We start from the raw sequence: 24,667 nt of genomic DNA on the forward strand, positions 1-24,667 counted from the left end.
ACAGGATTTGAGCGGACGGTTTTAAAACAAGTTTGGAAATAAATGTCTGCTGGAAAACGGCCCGGCGGGCAAATGTACGGTGAAATTCTGTACGCTCGTAACTACACACGACCAAACATGTATGCTGAAACTGGTCCGCGGGCCAGTTTCAGCAAACATGTTTGGTCGTGAGTATGGGGCCTAACACTCTCCTCCCCCCAGATAATAATGCTAATGTCCAAAGATGCCCCTGTGCTCCTTCATTCAGAGTGCGGTCACATTAATACAGGAGGTGGGTTACTGGCAAGGTGAAAACAGTGGGAAAAAGCTTTAAAAAATAAAACGTATCCAGCCAGCACATCTATTGATTGGCAATCTGCAATATATTACATTTTTTTTGGTTTTGGGTGTAATCCCACTTTAAACAGCTTAGAAAAGTTTGACTGTGTCTTTGCCAGAAGTGTCTGTAAAGTGCCATAACCGCCAACTCTTGGCTGTGGGTAGCAGATTGATTAATAATAAAATTGTGCGTCAATAATATTTGAAGACTTATGCACTGTATAGCTTATTTGTTTTGATCTGCTAAAAATAAATTCAATCTATTTTTAGTTTAGCCATGTGGGCACACTTCTGCTACGTTATACTGTGTAAAGCTATGAATAAATACAGTGATAACATAGTATAAATATGTCTGTAATGAAAGCCATCAAAGCTTCCTTTTTCATTAGACAGCCTTTGCTTATCAGGAAAGGATCAGACAGGCAAAACCTTTTTTTCCTTTTCCCTGTCATACAAATACACAACATGCTTAAGATTTAAGGACAGTGGTCTGCGGTCTGAAACATTCCCCCTATGCTGGTAGGCCATTGTCCTGTTGAGTTGTGCCCTGAGATCACCCTTTTTTGTGCCTAATGAGCAGAAAGTAAACTTGGCAAATGGAATTTTGATTCTGAAACAATTGACATCGCAAAAAATCACTGAAAAAAAAGGCAACTAAAATATGTGAGAGATTTGTGGTTAGTAATGAGATGAATTTCTCTGTAGATCAGGCTGGAAATGGATTAGCCCCTTTTACACAGGCGTCTCCGTAAAACAGGATACGCTTGCTCAGCGGGGGGATCTCTCCGCTTATCCTCGCTGAGCTGGCGGATGACAGGTCAGTAACCGCAGAGCAGACACGGACACAGCCCGCTCTCGTCTATGGGGCAATCGGATGGCAATGGACCACTGTCCAATCTGGCAGAAGGATGGGGAATAGTTCCTCCATCCGTCTGTTTTTAGCGGACAGGATCGGATCGGATGGTGGCGTGTGTTAGCATACATGTGTTGCTGACATCCGCCGCTCCATAAAAGAGACTGGATGGTCCAATCAGGTCCGCCTGGGGAACTGACAGTCAGACCTGATCGAATTGCCTGTGTGGAAATTGGCCTTAGTGTGTATTTTTTTAGCACTGAAATACAAAGGAGCTATTTTTAAATGAACAGTAGTTTCCAATCTTGTATTATCACTGTTTATCATTGATATAAACAATTGCTGGTCTATAGAATACCTGAATTTTGATGAATAATCCAATCTCGTTTGATCTAATGCTACCATACCATTGGTTGTATCCAGGGCTAAAAGAAAGAAGCCATGCTTCTAAAGACTACTGAATCTAAATATATCCAGGCAGAGTCTGAATTTTGGCATGGCAACAGATCTACGGTAATGCATTTTTGCTAATAACATAAAAACACATGTTGTTTTTTTTAAAATAAAAATAACAAACAATGATTGCTGAAGGACTGTGTGTCCCAAGTAGCACTGGAACCATTTGTTTTTTAGTACTACTTACACTCAGCCTACTCTGCTTTGCTTACACTGGGGCCATGTTGACAGGTGTGGGAGTGCCGGTTTTGTTACTTCTTCCAGCCGATTAGCCGGCTTATACACATGGGGCGCCAATCTACACACTGAGGACTACTCCATTCACCGGACTGTACCCATAATTAATGTTCATTTACTACCAAATGTAAGGGTAATGATTTCACTTACTTTTAGCTAGCAACAATTTTTGTTTATTTTTTAAAAATAAAATACTTGTTTACACCTTTTTTATTCTTTGTTTCATCTCAGTGGTGATAGTTTCCTGCAGTCCATTTACAGCCACTTCCAGTGTACATGAATACACTCCAGCAGTTTCTTTGGGGGGTATTCCCGATGGTGACATAATGGGGATTATTTACGAAAAGGCAACTCCACTTTTCACTTGAAAGTGCACTTGGAAGTGCAGTCGCTGTAAATCTGAGGGGTAGATCTGAAATGAGGGGAAGCTCTGCTGTTTTTATCATCCAATCATGTGCAAGCTAAAATGCTGTTTTTTATTTTCCTTGCATATCCCTCTCAGATCTACAGCGACTGCACTTCCAAGTGCACTTGCAATACACTTGTAGTGCAACGTTGATTTTCCTTTAGTAAATAACCCCTAATGTGTGTTAAAACAGCCATTTATAGACACTTATCTCCATCAGAGGCCCATATGACAGGGTGACAATGCTGGAACTCACCTGGGATAGAGGGACAAGATGTTGTCACCCTATAACAGGAACTGCCTGAACATGGACATGGCAGCATCACCTGGTATTATTTTAAAGACAGCTGCAGATTGAATATCAAAAAATATCAAAAATTACTTTTGAAATAAGATAAACATTTGTTTAGCAGTTGGGCTTACTTATATTTCAACACGTTCATATGCAGTTTTCTGATTGTGAATCTGCCATGAAGAGAAGAGATATATGGCATATATACAGTTTAGTATGTCTCCAGACCTAAACCCTATTGAGCATCTGTGGGGCATCCTCAAACGGAAGGTGGAGGAGCACAAGGTCTCTAATATCCACCAGCTTTGTGATGTCATCATGGAGGAGTGGAAGAGGACACCAGTGGCAACCTGTGAAGTTCTGGCTAACTCCATGCCCAAAAGGGTTAAGGCAGTGCTGGAAATAATGGTGACCACACATAATATCGACACTTTGGGCCCAATTTGGACATTTTCACTTAGGGGTGTACTCACTTTTGTTGCCAGTGGTTTAGACATTAATGCCTGTGTGTTGAATTATTTTGAGGGGACCGCAAATTTACACTGTTATACAAGCTGCACACTCACTACTTACATTGTAGAAAAATGTAATTTCTTCAGTGTTGTCACAAGAAAAGATATAATAAAATATTTACAAAAATGTGAGGGGTGTACTCACTTTTGTGAGATACTGTATATCTTTTTAGCAGTGAGATAGGGCAATGTTCACTTTCCTGTGCTGGAAAGATCATGCTTACATCAGCATCAGATGTACATATACATGAGCTACCAGTGCCCACCATCTCTTCTTCCAACCCCACTCCACGTGGAGCATGAAGATCTGGTCAGATGGTGTCAGGTGACAGCTCCACCACTCTACCCAAATTCTCAGGTGCCCACCTACAAAATTTGTGTATAGGTTGAGGGCATTTAGGACATTTTTTCTGTGGGCCACGCCTATATCAATAGAATGTGACATAGAGTGACCTGCAGAAGCCTTTTCTTGGTTGTTTGTCAGTGTTACAAACTTAATGCATGTGTGTTCTGTGATACATTTCACATGTAATGCAGATGTTTTCTACAGATTAAACAAGGGAAGTCTTGGGGGCAGGAACAGTAAGTAGTAATTCTGGCACATACATGCATGCACAGTTAATGGAAGGTGGAGCGTGGGAAGCTGTCAGGTAAGCTAGTTTTAAGGTCTTCTGGGTGTTACTTATGCACACGCATACAGGCAGAGTGTAGCCTCATTACATATTTAGAGCTTTATTTATATATGATTTACATTTTTAATATAGAGTTTTAAATTATGTCTTCGCTGGATAGATTTTTCTATTAATAAAAAGTGTCTGAAACAAGTTCTATCTCAACTGGTGCTGTTGCCTGTAGCAATCAATTAGCTTCTATCTTTCATTTTTTTCCACATAGCTTAGGAAATTCTAATCTAAAAGCTGATTGGCTGGTCTCCAGTTGAGACAAAGTTTATCCCAGACATTTTTTATTTTTCAATCGTTTTATTTACATTTTCAAAGAAAGGGTACAGAGAAAATTTGCCAAATGACAGCACAGTAGATGCAATGCTTCCCCCTGTAAACAGTAAGTACATTCAATAGAAAAATGGACAGGATACACTCACATTATATGCTGTAAAGTGTGTGACAAAATAATATACAGCTAAAGAGTATGTCAACTTGGCCTTCAAATGAGATATCACAACCAGCGAAGAGTTGAGGAGTGCAAGAGCTTGATTGTTGTCCTAGTGATTAACAATATAGAAGCTACATCCATAGCCAGTGACAGGGAAGTGTGCCAAGCACAGCAGGTGCTCTCACTGTACCTGGAAAATCCCTGCCACTAGCAGATATGTACAATAAGGGCCTGTGACTCGAGTGTGGAGGGCAACCCCCCCTCTCTTGCGCCATGTGGGCTAACTCACAGCATTAGAAATAACAATATGAAGAATGAGAAGAAAAAGAAAGGATAGAATGAAGGGTAAAAGAACATAGGGATTGATTTACTAAGCCTAGGAAACAGAAGTTAAAAGCTGATTGGCTACCATGAACAGTTGCACCAGATTTTGTACTCTCCAGTTTTAGTAAATTAATAGTGACTTACCAGCTGATCCAGGAATGCTGCACAACAGAACAGTTCTCAGGAATCTCATGTCTAGTACAGTAAAACCTTGGTTTGAGAGTAACTTGGTTTGAGAGCATTTTGCAAGACAAGCTAAGTAGAGTCATGTCACAACCGAGTATAAAAAAGAAGAGAGGCACCTCTAAGTGTAGCAATATGGTTACATTTAATGAAGGTACAACATTTAGCAACACATTTCTACACTTAAACCTCGTACACACTATAGATGAACCAGAGGACAGCGGTCTGAAGGACTGTTTTCATCGGTCAAAACCGATCGTGTGTGGGCCCCATAGGTTATTTAACCATAGGTTAAAAAAAAGCCAACTTGCTTTAAAATTAACCTTTGGATTCCTAACCGATAGGTCAAAACTGATCGTTAGTAGGCACGAACATCGGTTAAAAATCCACGCATGCTCAGAATCAAGTCGACGCATGCTTGGAAGCATTGAACTTCGTTTTTTTCAGCACGTCGTTGTGTTTTACATCACCGCATTCTGACACGATCGGTTATTTAACCTATGGTGTGTAGGCGTGACGGACCATCAGTCAGCTTCATCAGTTAACCTAAGACAACGGTCCTTCAGACCGTTGTCCTCTGGTTAACCTATCGTGTGTACGGGGCTTTAGAGGCGCCTCTCTTCTCTTTTTTACTCTGTAGCTCCTGCTGGATTTTGCTTCTAATTCCCTTGTGGATGGACATTTGGTGGTTACACAACCTATCACATTGCTATAATCTTTTTATATGGACTATAAACTGAAGGACTTATGAATAAATGTTTGTGGAACGAATCATTTGCGTTTTCATTATTTCTTATGGGTTAATTTGCTTTGCTATACAAGTGCTTTGGATTACAAGCATGTTTCTGGAACAAATTATGCTCACAATCCAAGGTTTTACTGTATTTTATCCAAGAGTCCCAGGTCTTTTAAAACAGTTTGACTTTATAATTTAACATTGCAGAAAGACACTCATTGATCATGATCCAGGACATTTTGGCTTTAACTAGATCATTAGCATCCTCCAGGACCAAGCTATGGAAGTTTTGTCTGCCACAAAGATGAAGGTGATTAATTGTCTCAGATGCTTCAGGGCCTCCTCCACTGGACTGCTCAGCAACACATGTTGTGGGGATTCTCTCAATTTTGCAAGGGTGAGGGAGTAAATGAAATTATAAATGTGTATCCACAAATGCCTCACCTTCGGGCATTGTGTCTCAGGCAGTTTTTCATAATTTCCCCCTTTGTGTTACATCTGAAACTACCATAAAATGTGCGTTTAGTGCTGCCTCTCACTCTATTGTGGAATTTCTCCTTAATGCTTGTACGGGTGTCAAGTTTCAGACAAGAAAAATAGGAAATAATAGAAAGCCAAGAGGGATCCCCCAAACTGGTCCACAGACAGGCACTAAAAATCCAGGCAAAGGTTCTAACTCTTCAGCATTTTTTAATTTGCATGCATACCATTTTCCCCTGGGTTTTTGGCCCAGTCATGTGATGTTCCCTACTTCCATGGTGCAAAGGTCCTGTGTGCTGCAGAGAGTGGTGCCATTTGATGATGTGGTACTGGTCTCTGCAGCATTCTCTTTTGAGTCAGGGGGGCCTGATGATGTGTCCCCAGAGGACAGGTCTTTGTCGCCCTGGGATCTAAGGAAGCAGGTTAAATGATGCTGGGTGTCATTCAACTGGAAGTTGACCAGTGCTGCATTGCAAAATATGTGAGTACTGTACAGTGCTGTATATGTGATTGGCATTACAGTGAAAGTTTTTTTTAAATAATACTGTATATGCTAGAGTTGAGCTTTAAATATATTGTTCCCTAAACACTTTGTTATATTATCAAAAGTGTATGCAGAGGGAAAAAAAATGTCTTCTTAGTTTTAGAATGGGGAAGGTTTCGCACTCCCGTTGAGTTTGTATTCCTGTCTGTTTCCCCTTTCAGTAGATTCAACATCTCTATTTGTCCTAGTGACCATTTTATTGAGATGGGAAGTGATGAGAAAAATTGGAAAATTCCAAAAATTTCAAATTGGAAAACATTTTGAACAATTCTCTCCAGCGTCTCTCCAAGTATTGGCAGCGCCCAAGTTTGCAGCTTTATGCATATGTCAGAGGTTTAATAGAAAGTGCAAGAATAGATTTTATACCAGGGTTTGACAAATTTGCTTGGAATCTAGGAGCCAGCTATAAAAGTTAGGAGCCAAAAAACGCACCCCGTCCCACCAAGCTCAAGCGCAGAAGCGAATGCATATGTAAACCGTATTCAAACCACACATGTGAGGTATCGCCACGATTGGTAGAGCGAGAGCAATAATTCTAGCCCTAGACCTCCTCTGTAACTCAAAACATGCAACCTGTAGGATTTTTTAAACGTCGCCTACGGAGATTTTAAAGGCTTAAAGTTTGTCGAAATTCCACGAGCGGACGCAATTTTGAAGCGTGACATGTTGGGTATCAATTTACTCGGCGTAACATTATCTTTCACAATAAAAAATAATTGGGCTAACTTTACTGTTGTCTTATTTTTTCATTAAAAAAAGTGTATTTTTTCCTAAAAAAAGTGTGCTTGTAAGACTGCTGCGCAAATACGGTGTGACAGAAAGTATTGCAACGACCTTCTGCTTCCTTCTGTGAAGGCCGCAAAGCCGCGGCCTCAATTACCGGTGGGCGTGGTCCCGCCGCGATCGTGCCCCTCGCCGGCCAGTAATTGAGGCATTTTGCAGCCCTAAGCTTCCCCAGGCGACAGGTCACAATTTCTTGTCGCAATTGCGACCTGACGCCCATATTTTGTTGAGGCCTATTTTATACTGCTGATTACTTAACAGTGGCAGTATTTCCAAATTATTTCTGTTTTAATTTGCTCCACAACACCACAGTCCTGCTTCATGATACAAATTAATTTTGTCTTTAGTAATATGGCTAGACCGCTTGAAGTAAGAAATGTGGATTTTGTTTTAGGTGAATATGTCTTGGACATACTTTATTCCATAATATCAGAGCTGCCGCAATTATATTGATATAATAGTGCTGAACCAGCAGCATCGGAGAAAAGGGTCAGCACTAAAGCTACAACATGTACTAGATATTGTGCATTGTCATTTTACCTCTTTATGAAGTGAAAGCTTTGCATAATGTGATATAACAAAGGTTCATTTCTCCTTCTCATTAAACTTGTAAATGTCCTTTTCTGTTTCAGCTTGCCATTGTTAGTGGACAGGGTATAAGTTGCTAATTAAATAAAAGACTTATTTAGAGTTGGCTTACAAGTATGCCTTCAAATGGATAGAACACAAGACCTTCACTTTGTACAGCACAGTATTAAAGGTGATATGCAATCTTAGAGTGGGCTGTTTTGATCGTGCATGAATGAGCTGACCTTTTATTAACTTAATAAAACAAGAATACTGTGGATTGCAGTGAATTAATTGTATTACTATGTTGACACCATCTTGCAATATATATATATATAAAATGAATGAACAAAAGTCCTTACATTTTCCACTGCTTGTTTGCACGGTTCCAGTTTATTTGCTGAAGCCAATTAAAACAACATGGATCAAATACAAAATAAAAAGATGGTCTCCTTTAATTAGAGTATTCCTGTAATGGATATTCCCCAGGGTGCCAACTGTAAAGTCAACACAAATGGAGTATGTCCGTTTTTTATGACTTCTTGTGACATCGGAGTTGATGTGTGTTGATTGTCGGAGATTGTTGATTTGCCAGTTCCAGTACTTCTGGAACCCCTGTATTATTACATTGACAAGAAGAGAGAAGAGTCCTAACTAATAAATATGCAGATGTGGAAATGTTTCAATCCCCCCCAAAAATACAGTGGTTATTACTTACTGAATAAGCCCTTTCACTATGTAACATTATGTATCATAACGTATTATGCCCAGATACATTATCCAAATTATGATGTAATCTATTGGTTAAAGTATATGTGAAGCCAATATATTTTCATTGTATTTTTGTATAGATTAGTAAATAATACAAACCTCTGTCAGGGTTTTATTGCCGTCGGTGCCCTTGTTAGGTACATTCGCCAGCTCTTATTTCTGGTGACTACTGTCTCTAATACAGAAAGTGATAAGAAATCAAGGATTTTTGAGCTGTCCGTTTTCTGTCAAGAAATATTGGCCCACTAAAAATATACCCTTCCTTTCTTTTACAGAGACAACTCAAAAGTTTTGACTTTTCATACACTTTACCTCTGTATTCAACAACTCTCATTGAAACCCTCTCAAGTTTCTCTTCTTTGAACTTGACTCCTAAGTATTAACCTAAAACATTGAATGCAACAAAACGTGTGGGTGATTGTGCACCAGCTTTTGGGATTGGGAAGTTGTGAATAATGTTTTCTAACTTTATTTTCTGTTTTACTTTAAAAAAAATGAATAATACAAATCTATGTGTGGAGAAATACATTTGAAATAATAACATTGTGTAGGAGCGCAAACAATGCTTGTCAGGGACCCTCCCGGACAAAAAAGATTTTCTGCTATGAAGTAGCATTCTACCGAAAACGTACTTGATTTTAGCTATGTCTGCATGCATATGGGATACATTGGTCATTGGTCACTGGTTTCTTATATCTCCAAAGGCCCAGTGTCAAGAGTAGTTCCCAATTCTTGGCCCCGTCAAATAGTTTGAGGCCTACTTTCATAATGGGAATAATTCTTCTTTTTTTTTGTATAGCTTATGATTAATACAAAGTTAATTGGGGAAATTAAGGCCTCATTTTATTGGCTACAGCAGGAAGATCAATTTGCTGTTTGAAAATCAGCATTGCATTAAAAAGCATTAGCTTAGAGTAGTGAAATGAGTCCCCACTTGACTTTGTGTTCAAGCGTAAAACCAGCAGATCATTGCTGAGTCTGTGCATGGTAGGGGATGGAGGCAGTTACACAGACAAAATTGTGAGTTGAAAAGAGCAATGCTAGTTGGAAATGTCTACTACTGAAAGTAAATACAGTACATATTTTATTTTTCTTGGCTTTACTATAGTATGCAAAAGAAAAGAGAGAGCCCACAACATCCATTGTTATTTGTCCTTGTATGGCTTATCTGACATCTTGGTAAACATTATTTTCTTGATAACCTTGTAACAGTACATTGGTAACAATACATTTGTTACCAACATGGTACCAGTACACTTATTTGGGTCTTTCGATTTAGAACTTTAGGAACCCCTGGCTTAGATGAATTGTACTCATCGGTATTGTGTAAACATGCTCCAACATTTTCATTATCAAGAATTCTTCCCAAAGAAATTATGTGCAACTGTTGCTGGAATGCACAGACAATTCCATTAAGGGGTTAGAGGAGATTATCAGCCCTGAGATGCACAAAGGGATGAAAAAAGGTGAATAAAGTTTTTTATGTGGCATATTTTTATTTTTTTATTATTTTTTATTATTTTTTATTATTATTTTATGTTGAAAGGCACTTTTAGCAAATTAAATATTATCCAATAAGGCTGTATCTCTACTTAACCACTTCCGGACCGCCTCATGTACATATACGTCAGCAGAATGGCACGGACAGGCACATAAACGTACCTGTACGTGCTCTGCTTGACGTGGGTCGGGGGTCCAATCGGGACCCCCCGGTACTTGCGGCGGTCCGGTAAGCTTCAGGAGCGATCCGGGATGAGGGGGCGGCGGATCGCTCCCCAGCCAATCCGCTTCCTCCCCCGCCCTCCTCCGCCTGCATTGTAAACACAGGCAGAGGAGGAAGTGATGTCACCGCTCCTCCCGCCGGTATATTCGTCCGGCGGAGGAGCGGAGACATCACACAGTGAGTACACAAGCACTACACTGACACCTGTACACATAGGCATACAATCCCCCCCTGGTCACCCCCCTGATCACCCCCCCCAGCCCCCCCTGTCACACTGTCACTAAATAGCAGTGATCATTTACTGATCACTGCATTTAGTGTCAGTGTGACAGGCAGTTAGTGTCAGGCAGTTAGTGTTAGGTCCAGGATAGCCCCCTACCCCCCCCAATAAAGGTTTTAACCCCTTGATCACCCCCTAGTTAACCCTTTCACCCCACTTTTGCCAGCGTCACTAAGCGATCGTTTTTCTGATCGCTGTATTAGTGTCGCTGGTGCCGCTAGGTAGCTAGTTATTTTTTGAGGTTCGCCCGCCAGGTTTTTATAGCGTTAGGTACCCCCATACATTTTCTAATAAAGGTTTTAACCCCTGATTGCCCCTAGAGTTAACCCTTTCACCCCCCTATTGCCAGCGTCACTAAGCGATCGTTTTTCTGATCGCTGTATTAGTGTCGCTGGTGCCGCTAGGTAGCTAGTTATTTTTTGAGGTTCGCCCGCCAGGTTTTTATAGCGTTAGGTACCCCCATACATTTTCTAATAAAGGTTTTAACCCCTGATTGCCCCTAGAGTTAACCCTTTCACCCCCCTTTTGCCAGCGTCACTAAGCGATCGTTTTTCTGATCGCTGTATTAGTGTCGCTGGTGCCGCTAGGTAGCTAGTTATTTTTTGAGGTTCGCCCGCCAGGTTTTTATAGCGTTAGGTACCCCCATACATTTTCTAATAAAGGTTTTAACCCCTGATTGCCCCTAGAGTTAACCCTTTCACCCCCTATTGCCAGCATCACTAAGCGATCGTTTTTCTGATCGCTGTATTAGTGTCGCTGGTGCCGCTAGGTAGCTAGTTAGTGCCAGTAACGTTTACACCCACGCGCAAAGCATACTCCCCCATATGTGGAATTACACCCCAAAATACATTCTGCTGCTTCTCCTGAGTACGGGGATACCACGTGTGTGAGACTTTTTGGGAGCCTAGCCACGTACGGGACCCCAAAAACCAATCACTGCCTTCAGGCTTTCTAAGGGTGTAAATTTTTGATTTCACTCCTCACTACCTATCACAGTTTCGAAGGACATAAAATGCCAAAATAGCACAAAAAAAACCCAAATGACCCCATTTTGGAAAGTAGACACCCCAAGCTATTTTCTGAGAGGGATGTCGAGTCCATGGAATATTTTATATTTTGACACAAGTTGCGGGAATATGATAAACTGATTTTTTTTTGCACAAAGTTGTCACTAAATGATATATTGCTCACACATGCCATGGTTATATGTGGAATTGCACCCCAAAATACATTCTGCTGCTTCTCCTGAGTACGGGGATACCACATGTGTGTGACTTTTTGGGAGCCTAGCCGCGTACGGGGCCCCGAAAAGCCTTCAAGATTTCTAAGGGCATACATTTTTGATTTCACTCCTCACTACCTATCATAGTTTTGAAGGCCATAAAATGCCAAGATGGCACACAACCCCCCCAAATGACCCCATTTTGGAAAGAAGACACCCCAAGCTATTTGCTGAGATGCATGTTGAGTCCATGGAATATTTAATTTTTTTGCCCCAAGTGATTGAATATTGACCAAAAAAAAATAATTACAAAACGTTGTCACTAAATGATATATTTCTCACACATGCCATGGTTATATGTGGAATTGCACCCCAAAATACATTCTGCTGCTTCTCCTGAGTACGGAGATACCACATGTGTGGGACTTTTTGGGAGCCTAGCCACGTACGGGACCCCAAAAACCAATCACCGCCTTCAAGATTTGTGTGAGTGAAATCAAAAATGTATGTCCTTAGAAATCTTGAAGGTGGTGATTGGTTTTCGGGGTCCCGTACGAGGCATGTTGAGTCCATTGAAAATAGCCTTATGCTGTTATTACTACATTGCAATGGCCGAACATTTTTCTCAAAACTAAAAGCAATAAAAAAAAACTATTCTGAGTTGGCTCTTTGTCATACAGCTTTAAATATTGTTGGAAATAACCCAGAAAATAAAGAAATGAGAAACACCTACAAAGGAAATGCCTTGCTGTTAAATTGTAGATGCTTATTTTCGTTATCTTTTCTTCTCTTATAAATAGGAGCTTATTTATAATGATATTTAATGTGCAGATGTAGTTTGCAAGTAAACCATATCTCAATTAACTCAGCTGGGTCTAATAGCTTGACAGTATAACCTTATTTGATTTTTTTCCTTTGTGATTTTAAGTGAGAAAGCTGTCTTTCTAATTGTACGATAGAACTTTCAGAAAGAGCATAGTAAGCAGGAAGAGGCAGCCAGAGAAGTGGCTTTACCTGCAACAATGCATTGGTCACATATGAAACGTGACAAATAACTGGGAGTTCATAATGTAGCTAAGCGATATTTCTCAAGCTTTACGACAGATCTGTGAAATTACATTTTTGATAAAGGACTTTATGATCCAAAGCAGAGCACATTTTCCTTCCCTTTTTTTTACAAAGCGTCTCTCTCATTTTTTCCTGTCTGCTGCTTATGCATGTCTTAGATCTGTGTTGTTCCTGCAGCAGTAATTGGTGAAGGAACAGATGGTGAATGTTAAGCCTCTGTCGTTCTTTCTGTTAAAGAAGCAGAGATGCATTTTTAAGAAGGTTCAAATAAGAGGGCAAGATTATACCAAAGACTTTTAATCTAAATATCTTTATAGCTTTATAATTACATTTTTCTTTTTAAAGCAAATGATTAACAATGGGACTGCAACTATGTTACTGTGCAATATATACATTTATTGGTTTGTCTGTGAAGGTTTTCATTTATCTAGGTAAAGGTATATCTAGTGGTAGTTAGTCACAGTAAACTGCATTTGACTGGACATGTTCTGTAATGTTGAAGATGTTTCGTAGCTTATCAAGTTACTTCTTTAGTTTCTAGAGTGTCAGGGAGATCTTTAACAAACATTGCACCCGTGTGTCGTTAACCATAAAATCTCTGAGACTGAAGCTTGTACATCCTGAAGACTTATAACTCAAACACAGGTAAAGTGACTTGGCATATGCAGTGCACAGGGGCAGACTGACAACTCATGGTGCCCCCGGCAATAGGAAATTATGGGGCCCCTGGGCAATAGGAGATTATGGGGCCATACAGTATACACACACACACACATACAGTATACACACACAGTATACACAAACAGACACACAATATACACACACAGTATACATACACACAGAACACACATACACACACTGAAAAGGTACTGGAGAGGCGGGGCAGCCATAATCTTGTGAATTTTTTTTAAAACATAGATTTTTACATGCTGTCAATGGTTTTACTGAGGCTGGCAACCCTGATGGGTCCCCCTAGTGACATGGGGCCCTCGGGCAGTGCCCGAGAGCCCGAATGGTCAGTCCACCCCTGGCAGTGCAGTATAGTGAGAAGTGCAGAGAACTGTACACTGGGGAGACAAAACAACCCCTCAACAAACGAATAGCCCAATATAGGAGAGCAAATTCTACAGGAAAAGGTGCAGTCTTTTGAGGTTAGTGAAGTGCATGTTTTGGACCGAGCTAACAACTGGTTTATGAAAGAGGTCATCTACATCAAAAATTGAACAACCTTCCCTGGACTTTAGAAATAATACTATGGGCTTGTGACCGATTTGTTTGCAGGCTAGGGCAGGAACAACAAATATGTAGCTGAGTACCCAGTTCGGTTTCCTAATGCCAGCAACAGTCAGATACTTAGGGGTATATATTTTTTGTAGTATCCCCAGAGTTCTGTATCATCTGGACAGCACTTTATAATTGTGTTATTGAATTGAGGCATTCAAGAAACCTTCATCAATCAACGTATGTATATTCTCCCAATCATGGTCTGAAAAGCTCATATCGGGTTCTCTTTCTCAAGAGGTTGTGACTGTTATGTGTTTGGTGGGTGTTTGTGTAAGAAAAATTTTGTATACGGACGGGACAAAATGACTTTGCGGGCCCTTCGAGATACATCGTTTGTTAAAAGCGTTGTATGGTCTACTATTGTTTCTAAAGCATCAACAGTAAACGTTTTCTCAAGATTTATCCAGTCCTTTGAAGTAGAATGTATATGCCAGTCTACAAGCCTAGCCAGTTGATAGTAGTTTTTCATATCTGGCAGGCCAATGCCATCCCATTCTTTAGTATGTGCCACGCTGATTCTCGAAGGCTCAGAGGTATTAAATATTTTGTGTAAAACAGTGAAAAATGCAACAAGTAGACTAATGATATCCATGCTATAGAGCAGGGGTGTCAAACTCAATTTCATTGTGGGCAATTATTATGATTGCCCTGAAAAGGGCTGGTTGTATCTGTAAGATTAGATGTACAGAGCTTCCCCTCCCCTTACATTAGATGTCAAGAGCCACCCCACTGTCAGAAGTTGAGTCCCCCACTCTCCCTTACATTACAGTGCACCCCCCTTTCCTTATGCTGCTGCTTGGAAGAAGATGGATGCTATGCTTGAAAGCAGAAAGTAGGGGTCTGAATGAGGACCAGAGGTGGGCTGGAGCTCTCCTGCAGCTGCAAGCAAGCCTGCAAGCCTGAGACATCAACCCTCCTTGGTAGATTTGGCATTTTGAATGAACATTATTTGAGTTTTTTATGCTTTGCACAGAATAGATGGGACTTTAATTGAAAATATCTGTATACCTTAAATAATTAAAAAAAGGTGCACTAATCACTAATAGTTAAACAGTGCAAAATGGCATACAGTCCTCAATTCTGAACCATTTAATAAGATGGAACAAAAACGAGTGAAAAAAAGTGTTTTTAAAACTTGTAGTGAGCAAAAAATAAAGTTCAATCAAAAAATGGTTAAATGTCCAACTGGAAGACCATTAAAGAAAGGGATTAAGATAGATCCGGTGGATAAATACTTCAAATATCCAAGACCATAAATAGTGAATATCCCATCACCATGCAGCCTCTTAGGCCTCGTACACACGACCGAGAAACTCGACAGAATCCATCAAGAAACTTGGTGGGAGAGCTTTTTTGCAGAGGAAAACCGTTGTGTGTATGTTTTTCATCAAGGAAACTGTCGAGGAACTCGACGAGGAAAAAAGAGAACAAGTTCTCTTTTTCCTCAACGGGAGTCTCAATTTCGTCGTCGTGTTCCTCGTCGGGCTGGTTTTCTACGAGAAACTCGAGCGTGTGTATGCTAAGAAACCCGCGCATGCTCAGAATAAAGTATGAGACGGGAATAAAAGTAGCATTTGTAATGGAGATAACACATTTTTCACGCTGTAACAGACTGAAAAGTGCAAATCGTCTCTTACCAAACTTTTACTTAACACGCAGTAACATGAGATTAGCAAAAGCAGCCCCATGGGTTGTGCCAGTGGAATCGAACTTCCCCTGCCATTGTATGTCTTGTACGTCACCGCGTTTGAGAATGAGGAGATTTTGTCTTGACAGTGTGTACGCAAAGCAAGCTTGACGAGTTCCTCGACAAGCCTAAAAAGGAACTCGTCGAGGAAAACGATGTGTCTTTTCCGACGAGTTCCTCGGTCGTGTGTACGAGGCCTCAGGCTGTAACAGCGGATCCAATTTCCCAGCAATCACAGGAACCTCTGTATCAAATGATATACAGACATCCAATGGAAGGGCTCAGAGGTAGGCTCAAAGCATGTGTGGGAAGAAGGGGGAAGCCTCATAGTGCAGTAAGTTTTAACAAGGGATTTTTATTACAAACACCACACACTTACATCAAGGCAACTGGTAATCAGCAAAAAAAAATAAAAAAATACAAAGCAGCGGTCTGCACCAGCCTACTCTCACGGATTGACGTCTCTCAATGGGCTCCACCCTGGGATGTCTGTATATCCATTAATACGGAGGTTACTGTTATTGCTAGAACATTGTTTCTGCTGTTATGGCCCAGCCTGCCAGAGCCTTTCGGGATTTTTATCCAGCGTTTGAGATCTCTATAATCTAAGATCCATTCACTCTGGTAAGAGGGGCATATGTGTGGTGATAGGAAATTCATGATTTATGGTCTTGGATATTTGAAGTATTTATTCACTGGGTGTATCTTAATCCCTTTTTTAAAGGGACATTCCAGTTGGACATTCACCCATTTTTTAATTGAGCTTTATTTTTAGCTCGCTACTAGTTTTAAAAACACTTTTTTCACTCGTTTTTGTTCCATTTTATTCATTTGTATGCCATTTTGCGCTGTTTAACTATTAGTGATTAGTGCATCTTTTTTTAATTACGGTATTTATGTTTGTGTCAGGGGTTTGGACTTTTTTCGGTTGCAGCTTTTCCACATTGTTTTAGTCATTAAGTAGTCACATGTTTTATTTAGTCATCTAGGTGGGAGGATAAGCACAGGATTTTCCTTCTTTTTAGGAATCTGTATACCTTACTTGGCATGTTATTGAATAATATAATTTATGAATGCATATGTTAACAGCTGTACATGTATATATTTTCTTTTTTGCACTTATAGCACTTTATTCTCATTAGTGTATGAGCACTACATGATTTTAATAATTTGAATACATGTTTGTTTGAGTGTATTCCCAATGCAACACATTTTTTTTGATTGTTATAATATTAAATATGTACATGGCATTAATAAGAAGGTAAATTAATTATGGTTAAACATGTTAGCTACGCAATTCTAAACAAGTGTTTAAAAAAAATAAAAGATCTAAAAGCTTAATAGAAATGTTTCATATCATTCCATTGAAGAATTTAAACGTGTTGCAAATAAACATATTTGCAACCTATTGATTTTAATCTGTTAAAAATAGTATAATTGTCACAAGGGGTTAAACGTCTCGGTAGTTTGAGATTCTAATTTCTCGTGTAGTTTAGCCTAAAAATAGATGTGTGGTTGACAGTATTTGTTTGCAGGAGACATGTGTTCATTAATTAATTCATTATTACATGGGTTAAAGTTGCCTCTGAACATTATGCTTCAAACTAATGTGTTAATTGTTGTTGTATGTCTGTAGAATAGTGAGATTTTTTTTGCTGTTCGGTGTCCATAAAGTAGAAAATCTTAACTCAAAAATGGACTGGGACAAAAATGTGGCCCTGGACTTCATCCAGACCGGGCCAGGGCACAACACATATGGGTACAGTGCACATCAGGGCACAGCACATCAGGGTAAAGTGCATCAGGGTACAGAGCCCAGCACATCAGGGCACGGGGGAAAACATTCTGGGCACAATACTTACAGGGCACATCACATCACATCAGGGTACAGGGCACAGCACATCAGGGCACACCACATTGAGGTACTTCACCCAGTACACAGGGAAAGAGCTGAGGCTGTCAATCAGCTGGAGCTCCCTCCTCTGACACCTTTTTCTTTCTCTTGGTGTCAGGAAAACTTGGCAGAAGTGACTATTGCTGATAATAGGGGAATGAGGCAGCAGACAGAAATTAGTGCTCTTAAAGGGGTTGTAAAGGTACAATTTTTTTTCCTAAATAGCTTCCTTTACCTTAGTGCAGTCCTCCTTCACTTACCTCATCCTTCAATTTTGCTTTTAAATGTCCTTATTTCTTCTGAGAAATCCTCACTTCCTGTCCTTCTGTCTGTAACTCCACACAGTAATGCAAGGCTTTCTCCCTGGTGTGGAGTGTCGTGCTCGCCCGCTCCCTTGGACTACAGGAGAGTCAGGACGCTCTCTACGTTGCAGATAGAGAAAGGAGCTGTGTGTTAGTGGGCGTAGTTACATACAGAAGAACAGGAAGTGAGGATTGCTCAGAAGAAATAAGGACATTTAAAAGCAAAATGGAAGCATGCGGTAAGTGAAGGAGGACTGCACTGAGGTAAAGGAAGCTATAAGCTCGTCATATGCGATGATGTCACCGCATTCTTTCCTTTCAAGAGAACCGCGGTTCTTTTGAAATGACAGTCAGTACACTCCGGCTTTTTAACTGGAGTATTATCCCCCCATGAGAGTATAGAAACTAAATGAGGGGGTATAGGCCTGGATCTGGGCTGTATAATAAAAAAAAGAAACAGGATTCTCTGCATTATTGATACTAAAATCAAAGCAAGAAAGATGACATGCAGGCAATATAGTTAGCAAGTTTGTGTATTTGTAATATTCAATTTACATATACACTAGATTACCAAAAGTGTTGAGACACCTGCCTTTACACTCACATGAACTTTAATGGCATCCCAGTCTTAGCACGTTGGGTTCAATATCGAGTTGGCGCACTCCTTGTAGCTATAACAGCTTCAACTCTTCTGGGAAGCCTGTTCACAAGGTGTAGGGCAGGTTTGTGGGAACAGTTTTGGGATAGCCCCTTCCTGTTCCAACATGACTGCGCACCAGTGCACAAAGCACGGTCCATAAAGACATGGATGAGCGAGTTTGGGGTGGAGGAACTTGACTGGCCTGCCAGTACTGATCTCAATAGAACACCTTTGTGATGAATTAGAGGGGAGACTGTGAGTCAGGTCTTCTCATCCACATCAGTGCCAGACCTCACAAATGCGCTTCTGGAAGAATGATCAAACATTCCCATAGACACACTCCTAAGCCTTGTGGACAGCCTTCCCAGATGTCTCCAGAAATCGTGCTGCTACCCAAAATAACCCTTAATAATAAACATGATGAGATAGAGACTCGGATAGCCCCCGTACTCCGAGAAAAAACAGCACCACGATGTCGCAAAGAGAAAACATTTATGATTTTCTTCGATCCATCCATTAAAAGGAATCAATACCTGTATTTATCGACGCATTTCAGCCTCTTACATAGGCCTTAGTCATAATAATAATAATTATTAATTCCTTTTAATGGATGGATCTAATAAATTTGTATATGTTTTATCTTTGAGACATTGTGCTGCCAGATTTTTTTTTTTTTTTTCTGATTTGATTAGCCTTCCCAGAAGAGTTGAAGTTGTTATAGCTGCAAAGAGTGGGCCAACTCAATATTGAACCCTACGTACTAAGACTGGGAGTGGTGGTCCACCTAAAAAAAATATTAAAAGCCAGCAGCTACAAATACTGCAGCTGCTGACTTTTAATATATGGACACTTACCTGTCCAGGGCGCCCACGATGTCGCTCTGCTCTTGTGCGGCTTTACTTCCTGGTTCCCTACTGCGCATGCGCGAGTCATGCTGCACATCCTCACTGGTCCCTGCTGTCTTCTGAGACCTGTGTGTCTCCCAGAGGACAGCGGGGGAGGACAGAGTAGGCGCAGGAAGTGGCATAGGTCACCACGATCACCGCAGTGATCTATGCCATGAAGTGGGAGAAAATACCTGTATTACACAGTTATCTGCTCCCCCCCTGAAAGGTGCCAAATGTGACACCGGAGGGGGGGAGGATTCCAAAAAGTGGAAGTTCCATTTTTGGGTGGAACTCCACTTTAAAGTTCATGTGCGTGTAAAAGCATGTGTCCCAATACTTTTGGTAATATTGTGTATATGTAACTACGATATAATCCCTAAGATGCTCAGCTTCTCTGTTTTTAAAGTAAACAAACAAAAAAAAAGGATTGCCATCTTTTGGAGTCATACTGGTATCTGATAGAAATGGCCATGAGAACGATTTTAGCAGTCTGGAGAAGCGGGTATGAGGAATATATTGGGAAATCCATTGGGGGTCTGTGATCCTAAAAAAAGTGAAGGGTGGATCATACCATTGTGTTTTTGCTTGATGGAATTTATATTGAAGTCAATGGAAACGCATTAAAATGCATGTTAGCTCATGTGTCACGTGACACGTGTCAACCTGTGCCAATGTCGCCGCATCATGATGCAAGTCCGCCCATCATAATGTGCATTATGGTGTGTTGACATTCAATACAAAGTGCATTGCAACACTTGTTAATATGGCGTGGCAATGCATCCTAATATGTGTCAATGCATGATGACATGCGTTTTGATGCATCTCTATTGATTGTAATGGAAAACGCATCAAGGGTAAACACATAGATGTAAATAGACTAAGTATTTTATGGGAGCTAATTGACAAAGTATGTTATTAAATCAATACTTCTGGCTGCTCTGAGCTCATGGACATTCACCTTGTTAGTAAATAACCTTCAGAGACAGGTACAAAGGTCAAAGTGTTCTGCCATGTTTTCAAGAGATTCCATCTTACTTTTTCAAAGACCATCTCAAGAGAGAAAAGTCACAGCATAAAAAGAAATCCTTGGGGCTGTAATATTCCTTCTTATCTGCGAAGGGAAATCATATAAAAGAAACGTTACTTGTCTTGGCCACTTCACTTTGTTGACAGAGTTTCATGCTTGCAATCTCTACCGACCTTCAAAGAGTAAATCAGACACTTCATAGAACTGTTTGACAATGTTATACCGATGTGGCATGCGCGTCAGACAAAGGACGCTGCAAATACTTTCATAACGCCACAATAGAAAAAATCATTTTATGACTGTTTTTAATGTTTTGATGTGAAGTGCTTTGCATGATTACTATCAAAATACTATCCTGGGTACTCAGAACGATCGTTTTTATATGACTATATAGCCAAATATTTAGTTGTTAACCACTTGAGGACTGCCTCCTGCACATATACATCGGCAGAATGGCACGGCTGGGCACAGGCACGTACCTGTACGTCGCCTTTAAGAGCCCAGCCGTGAATTGCGCGCGCGCGCCCCCCCGGTCCGAAGCTCTGTGACCGCGCACCCGCACGACCCGTGCACCCGATCGCCGCTGGTGTCCCGTGATTGGTCACAGGAGCTGAAGAACGGGGAGAGGTGTGTGTAAAAACACCTTCCCTGTTCTTCTGTGTGGCAGTGTCACTGATCGTCTGTTCCCTGTTATAAGCTTGTAGGAGGTTGCCCTATGAGGATGCAGGACCCCTGACCCTCTGTTTGGACAGTGCTGATTGGCCCCATGCTGATCACATGCATCCTCCCAAGAAAAAAAAATCTCTCTAGCAATACACACCAAACAGCATGTACAGAGTCCCTCCAAGGCTCTGTTCTATCAGCAAATAAATTGGTGACAGTAAAAGAGGGGGGGGGGTCATAAAAGACAGGATCAAACAGTCTTTTTACACAATGTGAAGGATTAACCTCTTAGGTTCCACATTGAGTATAACAAGCATGCTTTAATGCATCTAAAGACTGATTTTACTGTTGTGGGTTTAGTAACACTTTTTTTTTAACTTTACATTTTTTTTCGTTTTTTAACAGAATCATTTCTAACATAGATGATTTGGTATTGTTTATCATGTTGCATAGATCAGTTTATAACAAGAATTAAGAAATGAATAATAACAAGTTATAACGCTAACGTACATTATCGGAATTTTTATAACCTACTTCCGCCTACCCCAAGTGGGATCATACTGTAAGCGGGATCTGGTTATCAAATACTACATTTTTTAGGGATGAGAAGAAGAAGAAGAAGGGTCTTTATGATATACATTATCTTGGTGTATCAGGGTTTAGTAACACTTTAACCCCCAGTAGCTCACTCTATGACAAATATAAATCTCAGATCTCTTTATTTCATGCTCACCTTACCTGTTGATCCTGCCAGTATTCTTGCATGTGTGTCACTTCATCTTTAGTACTGACATTGCTGCAAGATGGCTGCAGAATTTACTGCAGTATTGTCACCCTTTTCTCCTACACATCCTCCCATGATAAAGTGGGGTGTAGGCGCACCAGTGTGTGAGTGTGGAGGAATCACCTGGCTACACCTGCAGCATGTCAGCAAAGAGGTGCGGGGACGGGGGGATTTTTATTCTGGACCAGATTAGTGCACATTTCAACCTTGCTTCATCCTACAACCGGTGCTATAGACGGAGTGAAAGGAAGAGATGACACCTACAAAATTCAGAAAATAAATTATTGGTATTATTATTTTTATTACCTACAGGCATATTGGTGTGGTGCACCCTATATACAAGTGTTTCTAGTGATGCAAGCTACTTTAACCAACTCTTTATATGCAGCAACAAAAAAAGTATTTTAGACCCCTTTCACACTGGGGCGGTTTTCAGGCGCTTTAGCGCTGAAAATTGCCTCCCATTCATTCCAGTAGATCTTTTCACGTTGGGGCTGTACACTTGCGGGATGTTAGAAAAAGTCCTGCAAGCAGCATCTTTGGGGCGGGTTGGGAGCGCTGTATTTAGTGCTCCCTAAACGCCCTGCCCGTTGGAATGAATGGCAGCGTTTTCATAGTGCCTGAAAAGCGATTTCAAAGCCCCGCAAAACTTGCTCTCTTTTTGGCTCGTCGAGTTTCTCGACAGTTTCCTCGACGAAAATGTACACACGACCGGTTTCCTCGGCAAAAAAATTTCTCCCAGCAAGTTTCTTGCTGGTTTTTGCAGAGAAACTCGGTCGTGTGTACGAGGCCTGAGAGTCTGAGACATCTTTCTGCCTTTAGTAAATCAACCACAATATGTTTAAAAAGCCTATTACCCCAGTGCTGTTTTAAAAACATTTAAAATGTTCCAACACAAGTGGCAGTTAGAGGGCTGAGACAATACATTTAACACCGATGTGGGTGCTTACAATAGTCAGCTTTTTTTATTTAACTGCAACCTCTTAAAAGAAGTAAAAACTTGCTGTAACTGCTTAAAAAAATATTAGCTGGAGTTCACACTCCTTGGATTGCTCTTTATAAAGCTAATAAAAATGTAAAGTAAAAAAAAAAGTGTTAGCAGGAGTTTGGTTTGAATTTTTTAGTCCATCTAAATCTGCGCGTGCATCTACCACTACCCTCCTCCAAGTTTGACCATGCTGCTGTCCAAAGGTGTCTCCATTGCTCTTCCAATGTGGGGACAACCTAAGACAGAAGGTGTGTTACTGGCTGGACCATCAAGTGAAAACAGAGAAAAAAAAAAGCCTAAAAAAGGTACCTATACAGCGACCGCATTAAAGGATTAGTAAGCTGCAGTATAGTACGTTTTTGTTTTTGGATTTAATACCATTTTAACTATGTCTATAAAGACATTGCAGACTGTGGTACATTACCCACAAGTGTATAGTTCTTTGAAGAAATTATAAAATGATGGGGTTAATGATTCTGCAGAAAAGGCAATGCAAGAACAGCTCTTCTGCATATCTATGTAGACATATGTTTATTCTGCTGCAGTACTAAAAACGATTGCTGCCTTTTAAGTCGCTTTCCCTCACTTTGAATACTCTCTCCATTGCAGCACTGAACACAATGCTATCACTAAGTACAAAGTGGCCTACAGTCTCAAACAAGGTTCTCTGTAAAGTTGCATGTTATTGCAAAATATTTAAAGCGGTAGTAAACCGCAGTTAAAGAAAAGAAATCCCCTGCAATGTCATTATGTGCTAGTAGCTTAAAAAGGAAGCCTTCCAGTTTCATGCTGTCACAGCTGAGAGGGTTTCCATCTTCACCCGGTCTTCCTTCAGAGTTTGCGGCATACATAAGTGACTGGGGGCGTGATGACATCACGCGTGCACATGCGCGCGGGAGCTGCAGTTTACAGCACAGGCTCTGAAGATCCGGCATGATATGCTGGACCTTCAGAGCGCTTGCGCAAGTGACATCGCCGGCTGCATGCACTCTGAATATCTCCTAAACAGTGCAAGTGTGTGCAGTGTAAGGTAAAAGATGAACAAGTAGGTTTGCTACCACTTTATGCATAACAACCAATCATCTTCTTTCTTTCATTTTTGAGCCTGAATTGAAAACATATGAAAGAATATAAAATTAAAGGATAACTTGATCCAAGAACAAAAATGTGTTATAGTGCAGTTTAGCTATATTGCCCTTAGATGCAATGGCTTAATTTGTCTTCATTTTTCAAGAACTGTTTCAGCAAGTATCTGTTCTTGCCAGAATTTTTGTGTTCCTCTTTTGAGCTGAACAAAATCACAGAAAGTGATGTGGCAACGGTAGATAGATATTGCGTAGGAGCTCTATGGCTCTGGGTAAATGCAGATATAGTAGGTAGTAACAGGAGTAAAACGGGTAGTTAGGCTCAGGTGTCTAAAATTCATGCTAATATTCTCTATTTCAAGGGGAAAAAAAGGAAACAATTACCAGCCCATTATTAGCAACAATAGCAAAACCAACTTTTTTATACATAATTCACACTCAATCCAGATATTTCCTCTGCAGAATTGCTTCTGCCTCCGATGCATTCGTTAACACACCAGCATTAGTTAACACACTACTTCTGAACCCAGGTCACCCTGGACCCACGTCAGCCTGTGA

The 24,667-nt window shown here is 40.6% G+C and overlaps 1 protein-coding gene across 1 annotated transcript in view; it reads left to right on the forward strand.

Moving 5' to 3' along the window:
* SRRM3 (serine/arginine repetitive matrix 3) overlaps positions 1-24,667 on the forward strand; it is a 511,539-nt gene that overhangs the window by 16,969 nt on the left and 469,903 nt on the right. The window lies entirely within an intron of this gene.

This window comes from Rana temporaria, chromosome 2 (genome assembly GCF_905171775.1).
Source record: "Rana temporaria chromosome 2, aRanTem1.1, whole genome shotgun sequence".
NCBI classification, from domain to species: Eukaryota; Metazoa; Chordata; class Amphibia; order Anura; family Ranidae; genus Rana; species Rana temporaria.